We start from the raw sequence: 14,209 nt of genomic DNA on the forward strand, positions 1-14,209 counted from the left end.
TTCTCAGTGGAAAGTGAGCTGTAGCTACAATTTAGTATGGGTATAAAGTGGATTGTCACATGAATAATACATATACAGAGGAGATACTATCAAACTTGTGCTCCTGGTGCAGAGGCCGCCAGCTCTATGCTGACAGAGGCAGTTCGATGTATCCTTCTTTGCGTCTTGTCCTGAGGATTGGGATCTAGTTGATATGTGTATCATTACAATTCTTCATGATGGTGACCTAGTTGTCAGTTCTGGGGGCGGGGCCAGGACCGGGGGATTTTGTTTTTTTTTTATTTTTTAATACCCTCTGTTACCGATTATTCGAACCAGTACTGGAGATACCCCTCTAGTATCGATTGGTTAGTACCGGTTGGCCAACCGGTACTAGAGAGGTTTCACAACCGGTAGTAAATCCACGTTTTCTATAGTGTAAACTCATTCAATCCTCATAACATCTCATAAGGAATTTTCCAGCCAAGCAATCTTGAAGGTGTACGATTAATCAAATACACTGCTGTCATCACCGCCTCACTCCATAGGAACTCAGGCACATTCATAGTATACATAAGTGAACATGCAATCTCCAGGATATGACGATTTTTCCTTTCTGCTACTCCGTTTTGTGGAGGCGTATCTGGATAAGTGGTTTGGTGGAATATCCCTTGAGCTGATAGAAAGTTTCCAAACTCATTGTTCACATATTCTGTACCATTATCTGTCCTCAATACCTTAACCCGAGCATCATATTGATTCCCAATAAATGAGCAAAAATCCCGAAAGCATTTAAGTACTTCACTTTTGTGTCTCATGAGATATATCCAAGTCACACGTGAATAGCAGTCAATAAAGGTCACAAAGTACTTCATTTCACTAATGGAGGTGACTGGGCAAGTCCACACATCAGAGTGAATAAGCATAAAGGGAGACATACTCCGAAGTCCCCTGCTTATATTTGTTGCTCTTGTATGTTTTCCATACTCACATGCATCACACACAAGTTTCTTCTTATTTACCTTGCTCATTATTTCTGGGAATACTTTGGCCACAGTATCAAATGATAAATGGCCTAATCGACAGTGTTGGACTATCACCTTAGCTTCATCTTCATTCATATTTGCTGTCAGAGCAGCACCAAAAATCTCACCATCTCCTCTTCGATCCAGGTACCAGAGACCACCGCGCCTAATCCCAAATCCAAGTTCCTTTCCAATTTTTCTATCTTGAATGAGACAATGCTCCCGATCAAATGAAACACGACAATCCATTTGATCACTTAGTGACATTAGATTAACTGGAAAGGAGGGAACATGCAAAACAGATGATAGCATAATTGATGGAGAGCACTTGAATGTATACCAGTCCCCTTAATAGGTTGGCGTGCCCCATCAGCTGTCTGAATGGTTTCCTTATATGTGGATGAATATGGAGTAGACGATACAAACTCATCCAATGCCCCCGTAACATGTCTAGATGCACCAGAATCTAGTATCGAATTTGCATAAGATGTACCTGTACTAGGCCGAGCAAGGTTGGCGTGGTTGCCAAGAACCATTGATGTCTCCTCTCTTCGTGAGAACAATTGTTCTTCTTGAGAAGCTATCATTAGTTCTTATCTCTTCGCCAAAAATATTTGGGCCATCCTCTCGAGCTCCTTTGCCGTAAGAATTTCAGCCAACATCTCAAACACCTGCTCAATTCTTCTGCTCTCTGCCATTGCTTAACTGCTACCCTCGAACTACACAAATTGCACAGCAGCCTCAACCAGTCAGAAAATACCGCCTCCAATTTCACGTGCACAGCAGCACCCAGTCAACAATTTCTTCACTTCTCACTCTCCGAGCACTTCCACCAGCTACCAGATATGGCGCTGTCCTCTTCTCCTTTAGCCCCTCTTCAATTGACGTAGCAATCAACAGCTCAAAACTCCCTTATCCTCACAGCCACTTCACCAAGCAGTGCCACAGCTCACGGCTGCCCTCAGCTTGCACACACGCTGCTGCCTCCTCACGCAGAATCACCAAATTTGCCCTCGCCGTCGGCTGCAATGCAAGAACTGACAACAAATCCAGCACAACCTCCTCCTGCAAAATCCTCACAGATTCCACCGCCGTCGACAGTAGGCTCTGCTCAGGCTTGTCGTCACCCACTCCTCTAGCTGCGCCCTTCTGTGTCAGAGATTACCGGAGATCGCCGGAGAAACGTTGTCAACTACAACGCCGGCGAGCTCGAGTGCACACAGAAAAAACTCACGCGAACACCTGGGAACACGATCTTCTTTTTGTGCTGTTAACCAACAGCGTTTTTCCTGGACTCCATTTGCTTATATAGGAAACGATTACAACTACGCAGTGGCAGTGACCTCCTGCATGTGTGGCATGCTCTTCATCAGTGAATGCCATCCCAACCACCTGGAACGTGCGGCACGACGCGCTCCCTCGCGAACGACGCGCGAGTCAGAGCACACGACGCGCACAGCTCTAACAACCTGCCGTGCGCCTGACTGAACCAACGACTAAGCAAACTAGCTAAGCACAAGAGTTATTCAACAATTCTCCTCCTAAGTCTTGTGCACAGAAACTACTTACAGATGCATAGGCCAATCTTGGCGCAGAGCTCCTGGAACTTCGTCTTGCAGAGTGGTTTTGTGAGTATATCACCAAGCTGCTCATCAGTCCTAATAAACTACACTTCGATCTGCCCGTTCTGTACATAATCCCGGATTGCATGAAACCTTGTATCAATATGTTTGCTCCGGTCATGATGCACAGGATTCTTGACAAGAGAGATTGTGGACTTGTTGTCCACCCTAGGCACTGGCTTGCTTATTTCTGTTCCTAGAATTTCAGCCAGTACTCTTGCTAACCAGACAGCCTGACAGGAAGCAGTGGCTAACACCAAGGAAGAAAATGACTCCAGAAGTGCTCTTTCTACTGTCCAAATCCCCAGCCAGGTCACTATCACTGAAGCCCAACAGTTCAGCCCTTTCTCCTTTCTTCCTTGGGTAGAAAACACCCCTGTCACTTGTTCCAGCTATGAACCTCAGTATATGTTTCACAGCTGTGAGATGCTCCTCATGAGGCTCCTCCATGAACCTGCTCACATACCCAACTGGGAAGGCCAGATCAGGTATGGTATTGACCAGGTACCTCAAACTCCCAACTAAACTCCTATAATCAGTAGCATCAACACATGGACCACTTGTTGTTCCTACTCAGTTTCAGCTTTGGCTGCATAGGCACCTGACAGGGATTGCAATCCAGCAACCCACCTTTCTCCAGGATCTTCCTTGCATAGCTTCCCTGAGACAATGTAATCCTATCTACACTTTGCTTCACCTCAATGCCTAGATAGTAAGAGAGTAACCAAGGTCACTCATCTTGAACACTTCTGCCATCTGTACCTTGAATTTCTTGATGCCGCTGCTGCTCGTGCCAGTAATCACCAAATCATCAACATAAACCCCCACAACCAACCTATCTGCATCATTTCCCCGACAGTATATGGCGTGCTCTGATGGGCATTTCTTGAATCCCAAAACAACCAATTTCTCATCTAATTTCTGATTCCAGGCGCAAGGAGCTTGATGCAAACCATACAGAGCTTTGTGTAGTCTGAGTACCTTATGTTCTTGCCCGGACAGAACGTATCCCGGCGGCTGCTCCACGAACACCTCCTCCTAAAGATCACCGTTCAAGAACGCCATCTTGACGTCCATGTGGTGGACTTCCCAGTCCTCATGCGCCGCCAACGCCAACAACAACCTTACTGTTTCCATCCTTGCCACCGGTGCAAACACTTCATCATAGTCGACGCCTTGGCGCTGTGCGTACCCTTTTACGACAAGCCGCACCTTGTGCCTGACCACAGCGCCGTGCTCGTCCTTCTTCACCTTGAACACCCACTTGAGTCCTATTGCCTGCCGGCCTTGAGGCAGCTCAGTGAGGGTCCAAGTGCGGTTCTCCTCAATTGACTGCAGCTCCTCCTCCATCGCCCGATGCCAGCACGCCTCCGTCTTCGCTTGCGCCAGGGATGCAGGCTCCTCTGCACTCACCGCCAGCAGCCTGCCGTCGCCCAGATCACGAACTGCATAGCCCGGTGGAGAACCTGGGCCGACGACATCCTCCATTGCACGAAACCGTAGTGGTGCGTCTTCATCATGATCAGCATCCAGAACCTCATCCAGATCCTGCAGTGGGGAGACGAACTGCACGCCACTTGGCGTTGTCGCTGGCGTGCTGGTGCCGCTCGGCCATGTTGATGTTGAGGCAGAGGGGTTCGATGGCGTTCCCGGCTCCGCTTCCGGTGCGTCCTCCTGACCGCCGTGGCTGGACATCGTCGTGAGCTCGACGGTGAATATGTCGTCACCTTGTACCGCTTGAATATCCTCCTCCGCATGATCACCAGTCCCACTGGCCGTCTTCATCGAACACCACGTCCCTCGTAATGTGAACACGGCGCTCCATAGGATCGTATGCCCGGAACGCCTTGGAGCCACGCTCGTAGCCGACGAAGATCATCTTGCGCCCGCGATCCTCGAGCTTCTAGAGATGAGGCTTCGTGTTCCGCACGTAGACGATGTAGCCAAAAACCTTCAGGTGGTGAACCGCCGGCTTCTTCCCATACCACGCCTCGAACGGAGTCATCCCCTCGACGCTCTTCGTTGGTGTTCGGTTCAGCAGGTACACAGCGGTTTGCACCGCCTCTCCCCAGAACCAGCCCAGCAGCCCCTTCGCCTTGAGCAGACTGCGCGTGGTTCCGACCACCATGCCGTTCCAGCATCCGATGACGCCATTCTGCTATGGACAGGATGGTGCTGTCAGTTGGCATTGAACTCCGTCGGCCGCACAGTGCTCCATGAATGCCGCTGAAGTGAACTCCCGCTGCGGTCCGTGCGGAACGCCCTCAGCTTGCAACCGGACTCCGCCTTTGCGCGCGCTTGGAACTCCTTGATGGCCGCCGCAGCTCGGTCCTTGGACGGCAGCAGCGTCGCCCACATGTACTGGCTTCGGTCGTCCACCAATAGTAGGAAGTAGCTGTTGCCGCTCGGCGTCGCCAGGGTGATGGGCCTGCACAGGTCGTCGTGCACAAGCTCCAGAACATGCCGTGCACGGTACTCCGCCCGCTCCGGGAATGAGGTGCGCCTCTGCTTTCCAGCCAGACACGCCTCGCACAGCTGATCCACCTGTTCCACTGCCGGCAGGCCGCGCACCAGCTCCTCCCGAGCCATTCTGCGTAGTGCCACCATGTTGACGTGGCCCAGCCATGCGTGCCAGCACTAGGCATCTTCCTTGCCGCACGCTGCCAAGCAAACAGGCTGTGCAATGTTGATGTTGAGCACGTACAGCCTGTTCGCCGTGTGCGAGACCTTCGCCAACAGCCTCCCGGATCTTCATCACGCCATTGTCGATGTCGATCTTGTAGCCCACCTCATCGAGCTGCCCAACACTCACGATGTTTGTCGTGAGATTGGGAATGTAGTAGATGCCAGCAAAGGCTCTGTGCTCGCCATTCTTGCACGCAAAGAGAACGGTACCGCAGCCTTCGATTCTCGCCACGAAATCATCGCCGAACCGCACCGTGCCGCACACGGCCGTGTCCAGCTCCGCGAATGCTGCTCGGGACCCCGACATGCGGTTCGTGGCCCCGATGTCCAGCACCCACGTCTTGGTGTCCTGCTCCTCCTTCTCCCCGAGCTGCACGAACACCTTCTCCTCGCACAGCTGCACTGGAGCACGAGCACTCAAACTGGAGCCGCCATCCTTGCGTACTGGATCTGCTCCTGCGCCCGCTTCTCGGCGTGGGGTCCCTGGGAAGGGATCCCCCCCCCCCCCCCCCCACACACACACACACACCAGAACTGGGAGCCGAGCCTGTGAGGGGCCCGAGACGTCACCGGCGAGGCTGGCGGTGGCGGCGTGGTGGAGCGCCGCCGGTCTGGAATCGGCGCGGGCGGCGGTGGCCGCGTGGTGGTGAGCCGCCGGTCTGGAGTCGGAACAGCACGGGGAATCAGCAGCATTGACCGGAGAATGAGCAACAATGCCTCCTCTTCTTCATGGATCACGTGGGCCTGCTCCTTCTTGGGCCTGGATGGGCACTCACGGGCCCAATGGCTAGACTTCCCGCACTGTCGGCACTCGTCCTTGCCGATGGTCCTGCCGGAGTTGTTCGCCGACCTGCTGGATGACGACGTCGCACTGCTGCCGCCACGCCTCTTTCCACGCCCACGCTGCGTACCGCGACGCGCAGAGCTCCCGCTCGCGCCACCGCTTCCCTGGTTCTCCGAGTCACGCCGCCTCCTTCTGGTCTCCCATTCTTCCTCCGTCAAGTACAGCTTCCCGTCGATTTGCATCGTCGGCGGTGGTGCTTCGAAGGCCTCCTCCGCAGCCTTCAGGCGCCCTATCAGCTTGGTGACAGTGAGCGTCGCCGAGTCGAGGAGGGTCTGGATCGCCAGGATGATTTGCTTGAACCCCGCCAGCATACTGCGAAGCATCTTCTCCACGACCTTCACCTCCTCCACTGGTTCTCCGAGAGTTGAGAGATTGGCCGCCATGCCATTTAGACGGAGCGGGTAATCCTCCACCGACTCTGTCTCCTTGCATGTCGCCAAGTTGAATTGACGACGAAGCTGCTGAGCCGTAGACTTCTTCACCCGGTCATCGCCGACGCGCATGGTGGCAATGGCATCCCACGCCTCCTTCGCCATCTTCTTCTCGACGATCGTGGACACTATTTCCGTCAGTATGGCACTGCAGATTGCATCGAGCGCCGTCATGTCCTCCATTGGATCGACGCCGCCAGCATCGACCGCGGCCCAGAGTGTGTGGGCCTTTAGCTTCACCTTCATGAGGAGCACCCAGTCGGAGTAGTTGTTCTTGGTGAGGGTGGGGTAGCTAGTCCCGCCGGCCACCTCACAGACCACCCGCTGCACCACGACGCCCTCCTTGCTGCCGCTCGAACCATCGCCCTTGACGTCACTCGATCCGCCGCCCTTCTCTGTCATCGACGGCGGTAGTGTAGGGCCTGTCATGAGCGCCTACCTGATTGCGCGGTCTCGATTCCAATGACGATATTGCGCCGCGATCGACTCCCGGTCCGCAACCGGCTCTGATGCCACTTGTCAGAGATTACCGGAGATCGCCGGAGAAACGTTGTCAACTACAACGCCGGCGAGCTCGAGTGCACACAGAAAAAACTCACGCGAACACCTGGGAACAAGATCTTCTTTTTGTGCTGTTAACCAACAGCGTTTTTCCTGGACTCCATTTGCTTATATAGGAAACGATTACAACTACGCAGTGGCAGTGACCTCCTGCATGTGTGGCATGCTCTTCATCAGTGAATGCCATCCCAACCACCTGGAACGTGCGGCACGACGCGCTCCGTCGCGAACGACGCGCGAGTCAGAGCACACGACGCGCACAGCTCTAACAACCTGCCGTGCGCCTGACTGAACCAACGACTAAGCAAACTAGCTAAGCACAAGAGTTATTCAACATTCTGCTACTTGTGCACAGCACGCCTCCACGCACAGCACGAGCTCCACCTCCTTGCCTCCGCTGCCGCGCGCTCCTCTGGCTGCGCAAGCTCGACCCAGCCGCCGCTGCCGCCAAAGGGAACGAGAACGGCAACCCGCTGCCTCTCACGGTCTCACCCCCTGCAGCAATCGAGCTTCCTTTCTCTCACCACGGCGGAATCGCCACCACGGTCGCCGCCGACGAACCTAGCCCTGATGCCATGTTGATTTCTGGAAAATGTCAGATTCTAGTCTCTTCCAGTGTTCCTCTTTGCTATGCATGTACACACCGATATGGGCTGGGCCTGGCCCAATACGTACATAACTCAACAGCTTCCTTCATGCAGCATGGCAACAATTAATCTACTGTGCATATTCCAATGGATACCAATCAAATAAACAATGGCCTGGCGAGGGCGTAGGCACAAAATCAGCTACTATTTACCCAAATAGCATATGATCACATAAACAATTGGGTTGCTCAATTTTTTTTTAAAAAAAATGCTATTTACCATTGTATTGTATAATCCTCCAAAAGAGCGGCAACATCCTTTCGGCAGATCCTTGGATTGCCCTGTACTCCTACGCGTGTATCATCACAGATAGCTAGATGAGCTTGCTTTTTACCCCCGCGATAGCCCCGTCGTCTCTCCCTCTCCTGTGGTGGGCGACGGCGACCGGCCTACCAGTAGTACTAGTACCAGTTGTGTTGCGTGCATGACCAAGCGTATGGACGATTGCACGATGGTATATGTATACGATTAAGATGGACGCGCCGTTCCCGTTTCATGCGATTATCACACGGCGCATGATCGAATGTGGTCGTCGCTCCTGGCCAAACCAAAACCCTAGCAACAACCCCCCCCGCCCGTCCCCAATCCACACACCCCTCCAAAATGGCTGCCACGCGGGCCCTCTCCCGGAAAAGCCCGTGCCGGCGCTGCGTCACGGCCTCGCGTCGCGGCAGCGCTCCGCGCGCCCCTGCTAGGTGCCGACCCGCCCTCTCTCGCGGCGGCGCTACAACCACGCGCGCGCCTTCGTCACGCACCCGCCCGGCCCGCTCTCGCCCCGGCACTCCTCGGCCCGCGCGCGCCTCCGTTGGGCGGCGGATCGCCTCGCGCGCGCGGCCGCTGTGGCTCGGGGCTGGGGCGCGTGCCTTGCCTCCTCCGCCTCCCACCCACCCCGCTAGCGGCGCTGGGACTGCTACATTTCTCCACCGGGGTCGGCGTCGAGCCGGACGACAAGGCCGGCCACATCGACGGCGACAAGTCAAGGCACGCGCCTCCAAGTCCAAGGCCGTCATCGACAAAGCTGCTGCTGCTACCCGCGCCACCAAGAGCGCCCCCGAGATCCACCCCGCCGCCGTCGTGCGCCGCGCCAAGCTAAAGGACGTCTCCACACGAGCCGCCGCCGAGCTCCCCAGCAACAATGACGTCCTGGCCGACGGCAACAACGCCGATAACGTCGACGACGAGACCCGTGCGGATGCCGTCAAGGATGCTGTCGGCCCTCATGGCTCCTCCACCTCCAGCGACGTCGAGGGTGCCGGCGGGATCCACGTCGAGGACGAGGTGCCCGTTGCCGAGGACGTCTTCCAGAAATCTGCTGCTACCCGCGCCACCAAGACCGCCCCCGAGATCCATCGACCGCTACGCCAAGGCGAAGGTCGTCGTCGACAACAACTCCAGGAAAGCCGCCGTCGTGCTCCCCAGCAACGACGACGCGCAGGCCAACGGCAACAACAACAATCACGTCGACGACGAGGCCCACGGCAGCAGGGTCCCCAGGACCCACACGAACGTCGTCATGATGGTGTTGACACACGTGGCTCCTCCAACAACGCCGAGAGTGCCGGCAAGATGGAGGTGCCCCCCACCATGGCCACCGGCGAGGACATCCCTGCCGCCAAGGTCGCTGCTGCTACCCGTGGCACTCTCCGCTAGGACGGCTTCGACAACCATGCCAAGGCAAACGTCGCCGGCGACGAGAACCTCAACAAGGAAACCAACAACGACGTGCACGTCATCGGGGATGACATCAACAATGACGTTCACATCACCGGGGAGGACATCAACACCGTCGGAGAGGTCACCAAGAACAAGCCCAAAGAGAAGGATGACTACAAGGACGGCGCCGGCGAGGGCAAGTGTTGTGATTGTTTCAGCAGAGAGGTTACACTGAGCAAAGTCAAGCAAATGTTGGAAGAGCATAGGTATATTTGGTGATTCCATCTCCTGCCTTCTCTTTGTTTCTATGCGTTAGCGTTTGTAACATGAACATGCATCGTGCAGTTAGGAGCAGCTCAAGTAGCAGGAGGAGCAGCTCAAGTAGCAGGAGGTGCGCGACAAGAGCAGCCGCATGACGCAAATGGTAATCATGAGCTTCATCAACCTTTTCCAACTTGGAGTTGTGGCCATGGTTGCTGTGCTGGCGTGTCATTTGCAGTGGAGAGAGTTCATGACAAGATGGTGATTGTATCCAAGGATGAGAAGACGAGGAAAACTGTCAACAATCTGCCAGACATGGTGAGAAGCTACCTGGCTGAGATTAATCTATTTGATGAAGCTGTCAAGAAGATTACAGGAAGGGCTGTTATGGTCCTCGGCAAGATCGGCAACGACGCTACTTGGATCTCCAGGAAGGTTGGAAACGGCATTGCGGCCATCCACCAAGGCGGTGTTTGGATTGTTGGGAAGGTTGAAAACGGCATTGCAGCCATCGGCCATGGGGGTGTTTGGATTGTTCGGAAGCTGGGCAACGGAGCAGCTACAGCTTGGGAGTTTGATCGGGAATATGCAATTTGCTGCGATAACCTCTTTGTAGCTACATTACTAGGATTATGTGATATTTAGGATGCTTGATTTAAGCGACGCCAAGCCCAAAAGTAGATTGCTCGCTGGCCGGTGCCAAAATTTGTAGATATCCTAATCTTGTATCTTCCATTGTATTTTCCATGTACTATTAAAGCTAACCTCAGTGCATTATATTATACACACATTATGTGAGCGTCATACAAAATCTTTCTACATGGCACAAAGTTCTAAAATAATTATTTTTTTCTTTCATTCGAGACTAAAACATCATGCTCACATGTTAGGGTCTGTTTGGATTGAGGGTGTTAAAGTTTAACACCCTAGTTTTAACACTTTTTAACATTTTAAGATCCAAACAGATGTGTTAAAACTTAGGTGTTAAAATTTAACACCCCAAAAACTTTAACACCTCAAGAGGGTGTTAAAAGTTGTTAAACTTGTTAAAAGTGGTCCCCCTCTTCACTTTTTCCCACCATTGCCCCTTCTCTCTCCTCCCTCTCTCTCCACCGGCCATAAATGAGGGGGTAATAGAGTCATTTCCCATCAAATGTGTTAAAGTTTAACACACCATCCAAACACCCCAATGCGTTAAACTTTAGCACTCCATTTGAGAGTGTTAAAATTTTAACACTTGTTAAACTTTAACATGAGGTATCCAAACAGGTCCTTAATCTACGTACTCTCATGGACAAACACGTAATAATTAAGTATCTTGAGTGGTTAAAAAATAATTTATTACTCGATATAATTAATTTAAATAGAATATAGGAGTTGTCCCAACATATATATTTAATACAGTATTATAATTTCTATGCGAGTACAACCCAGACAGCAAACAGCCCAAGTGCAACAAATATTTTATGTGCTGGACCGGGCTCTCTACCTACACTCGCCACGTGCGCGAGCCGGCTCAGGTTACTCGAGCCACGGCCCGGGGATAAAACAAAGGGGATCGCTCGTCCGCTCCATCCCCCTCGCCAAGAAGGAACGAAGGCAAACCCTAGCCGCCGGCGCACGTCTCGCTCCCCACGCCGTCCTCCCCAAGATCCGGCCGATCCGTCGGAGCCATGGCGCTGCGCTCTCTCATCGGCAAGCTGAGGGGGGCCCCTGCTGCGGAGGCGGCCTCTCGCGCCTTCTCCCAGAAGGTTCGTTCGTAGTCTCCCCATCCCGGCTGTAATCGATGATCTCGCACGTCATAGATCCCTGGCTTCCTTTTCGTGTTTGCTTGCGCCGCTTCGCTTGGTCGCTCGTCTCGTCTTCTGTCTTTCAGCGATGCAGAAGGTGCCTGTGACTGACTATCAGCAGCTGCTGCTGTCTTGTGGGGGCGCCCTCCTCCGATGCGGATTCGTACTTGCTGCTGCACTGCAGTGGAGGGGACTTGACCGCGGTCTCATGACTGACGAGTGATTGAGTAATCGATTCAGTAGATCTAGCGCATGCATATGTCTGTTGTTCTGTGTGTGTCATTCGTCAATTAATCTCATGTTTGATTTCGCCATGCTGCGGAATCAGGCCAATTGCACAGATTAAGATCCATTTTTCCTTGGGTTAGGTTGGCTTGGTAGTACCAATCATTTCTAGCATTTCCTTATGGCTTGTCTGGTTGGGTGGGGATTCGTCTCAATTCCTCTACTAGGCTGGGGCTGCCCTATCCAAAATCTCCTATTCCAGTAATTAAATTCGACATACTGGTACAAATTTGCTGCTTGAATCATTTAAACTCTAACATAAACCAATTAAAGATCATGGTTTACGCACAAGCCTCCTTCAGGTGCTTACTGATACTTTTGCATATTGATTCGGTGATTCTTTGCTGCATACGCATTTGTATTTTGGTTAAATTTTCAAACTAGAAAGTTTAGTTTAGAAAAGAACTAACGTTTCCGTAACATTAATGAAGATGTTGGTGTATATTTGCTGCTAGATTTGATTTAGTGTCCTGGAAAATTAAAGAAGTTATCATTGTCTAAAATACGCTAATTTGTGTCCTGGCCTATACACATTTTGAAGTGTGTAGGAGTTTTTTTTTTTTTTTGGGGGGGGGGGGGGGTGCGCTCTTTAGAAAGAGCCTCACATTTCAAGTGTACGGTGCAGAATTTGCCTTTATGTGTAAATCCCAGGTGTCATGTGACATTGTTCATTCTTTGGGATGCAGCATTCATGTGCATCAAGCTGCTTCCTAATTCTAACATACAGCACACATGTGCTCAGCACTTTCCATGAGTTTACATTCAGTTACTCCTTGTACATGGTTACCTGACCTTTGTTACCTCAAAGTTTGGGTCATTGTCCTGAATAGAAAACTAAAAAATATAAATGTGCACTTAGTTTAGCTTGAGATCTTTGGGTGAAATAGAAAAGAAATGTGTCAAGTTTGGTAGAATAGGTAATGATGAAACTATGCTGCAGCTACCATTTATATTCATCAAAGGTGAAAGGGGACGACACACTTAAGATGCTATTGTCAATCCTTTTTGTGCGTGCACATATTCAGCTACTTGTAAAACTTTCCCATCTTAACGCCTTAACATTTTCACATAACCAGTGTGTGAATCTTTTTTTTTCACCTCTGTTTATTATGAAGCTAGCTAGCCCCTGATAAATATAATGGCTTTTAGATTGCACATGCAAGTTTAGTTAGCCTGTAAGACAGGCTAGCATGAATAGGGTCATGTTGATACGACATGAAATTGATTTCTCTTTAACTATTGCTTTGTGCAGTGTGAGCACTGCGGCAAAACATCTTCAAGGATTGCAGTTCCTCTTGGTCAGAAGGATGGAGCCATAAAAAATGATTCGATGTACAAGCCCCATGCTTCTCATATCCTTGTTCTTCTAAGTCAAGATAAGAGTAGCATGCATTCATTCCTTATCCTTGTCCCTTTTTTTTTGACAGAGTGTTTTCGTTCGAGACCCCCATGTGGAAGCACTACGTGATCAGAGTCACAAGTGTTGTTGCTAGTTGTACCCTGTCGTGGTTAATTGTTAAAACTACTGCCGCTCGCATTGAAGATGACCTCTCCATTCTCAAGAAATGAGTTAATTTGACTGTATCAGCATATCTAAGTATCTAAGTAACAAGGTAGTATCGTGTTGAAGCACTCTATTTATGGTATGTTTTGTGCGAGTATACTCTCAGACAATTTGTGACCAATGTGCTGTGTTCTGATGTTACCTTTGTAGAAAGGTGGTAGAAACTATGGGACTATAATGTACTATGTTGAATCAGTTGAATGTATTGAAACTTTAGAAGCGACGGTCGCCACTTGGGCACTTTTGTAAAATTTTCCTTGGATCTATGTGAAGCCACGGTTGTGGTGAATGGGCAACTTGTTTTCTTGACTGCTACATCCGTGGAAGCAGCATATTACAATGTTTCAAGCCATATTTCTTTGCCTGGTCGAATAGGAGTTTGATCGGGAACATGCAATTTGCTGACCTCTTTGTAGCTAGATTACTAGGATGCTTGATTTAAGCTACCCCAAACCCAAAAGTAGATTGCTCGCTGGCCGGTGCCAAAATTTGTAGATATCCTAATCTTGTATCTTCCATATACTATTATATGAATTCTCCATGGTATCATTACTCGTGCTGATTATGTGACAATTGCCAATTATGTGACACTACCGTGAGTCTGATGAGACAAGGTGGCATTGCTGACATCATCAAAGCTTGCACTGAAACAAACCAGACCATAAAGGCATAAACCCAACTCAGCAAGTGATACAGCCATTTTTTAGAACGAGTGATACACAGCCATACCGGCATTCGTGGAGCGCTTCCTTGAGAATTTGTGATTGCCGAGTATGTCTTCCATGAGAATTTGTGGTTGCCGAGTAACAGAAGGCCGAGATAAAATATCTCTTGTCGTGCGGATTAGAATGACGTTTGCAAC

At 51.1% G+C, this 14,209-nt stretch overlaps 1 long non-coding RNA gene across 1 annotated transcript; it reads left to right on the forward strand.

The window, feature by feature from the left end:
- The first annotated feature begins 13,047 nt into the window (after positions 1-13,047).
- Positions 13,048-13,587, forward strand: LOC111256245. Its single transcript, XR_002676265.1, has 2 exons — positions 13,048-13,115; positions 13,211-13,587. It is a non-coding gene; the product is annotated as an uncharacterized LOC111256245 (long non-coding RNA).
- Positions 13,588-14,209: the final 622 nt, after the last annotated feature.

The sequence above is a fragment of the Setaria italica genome, chromosome II (genome assembly GCF_000263155.2).
Source record: "Setaria italica strain Yugu1 chromosome II, Setaria_italica_v2.0, whole genome shotgun sequence".
Classification (NCBI taxonomy): Eukaryota; Viridiplantae; Streptophyta; class Magnoliopsida; order Poales; family Poaceae; genus Setaria; species Setaria italica.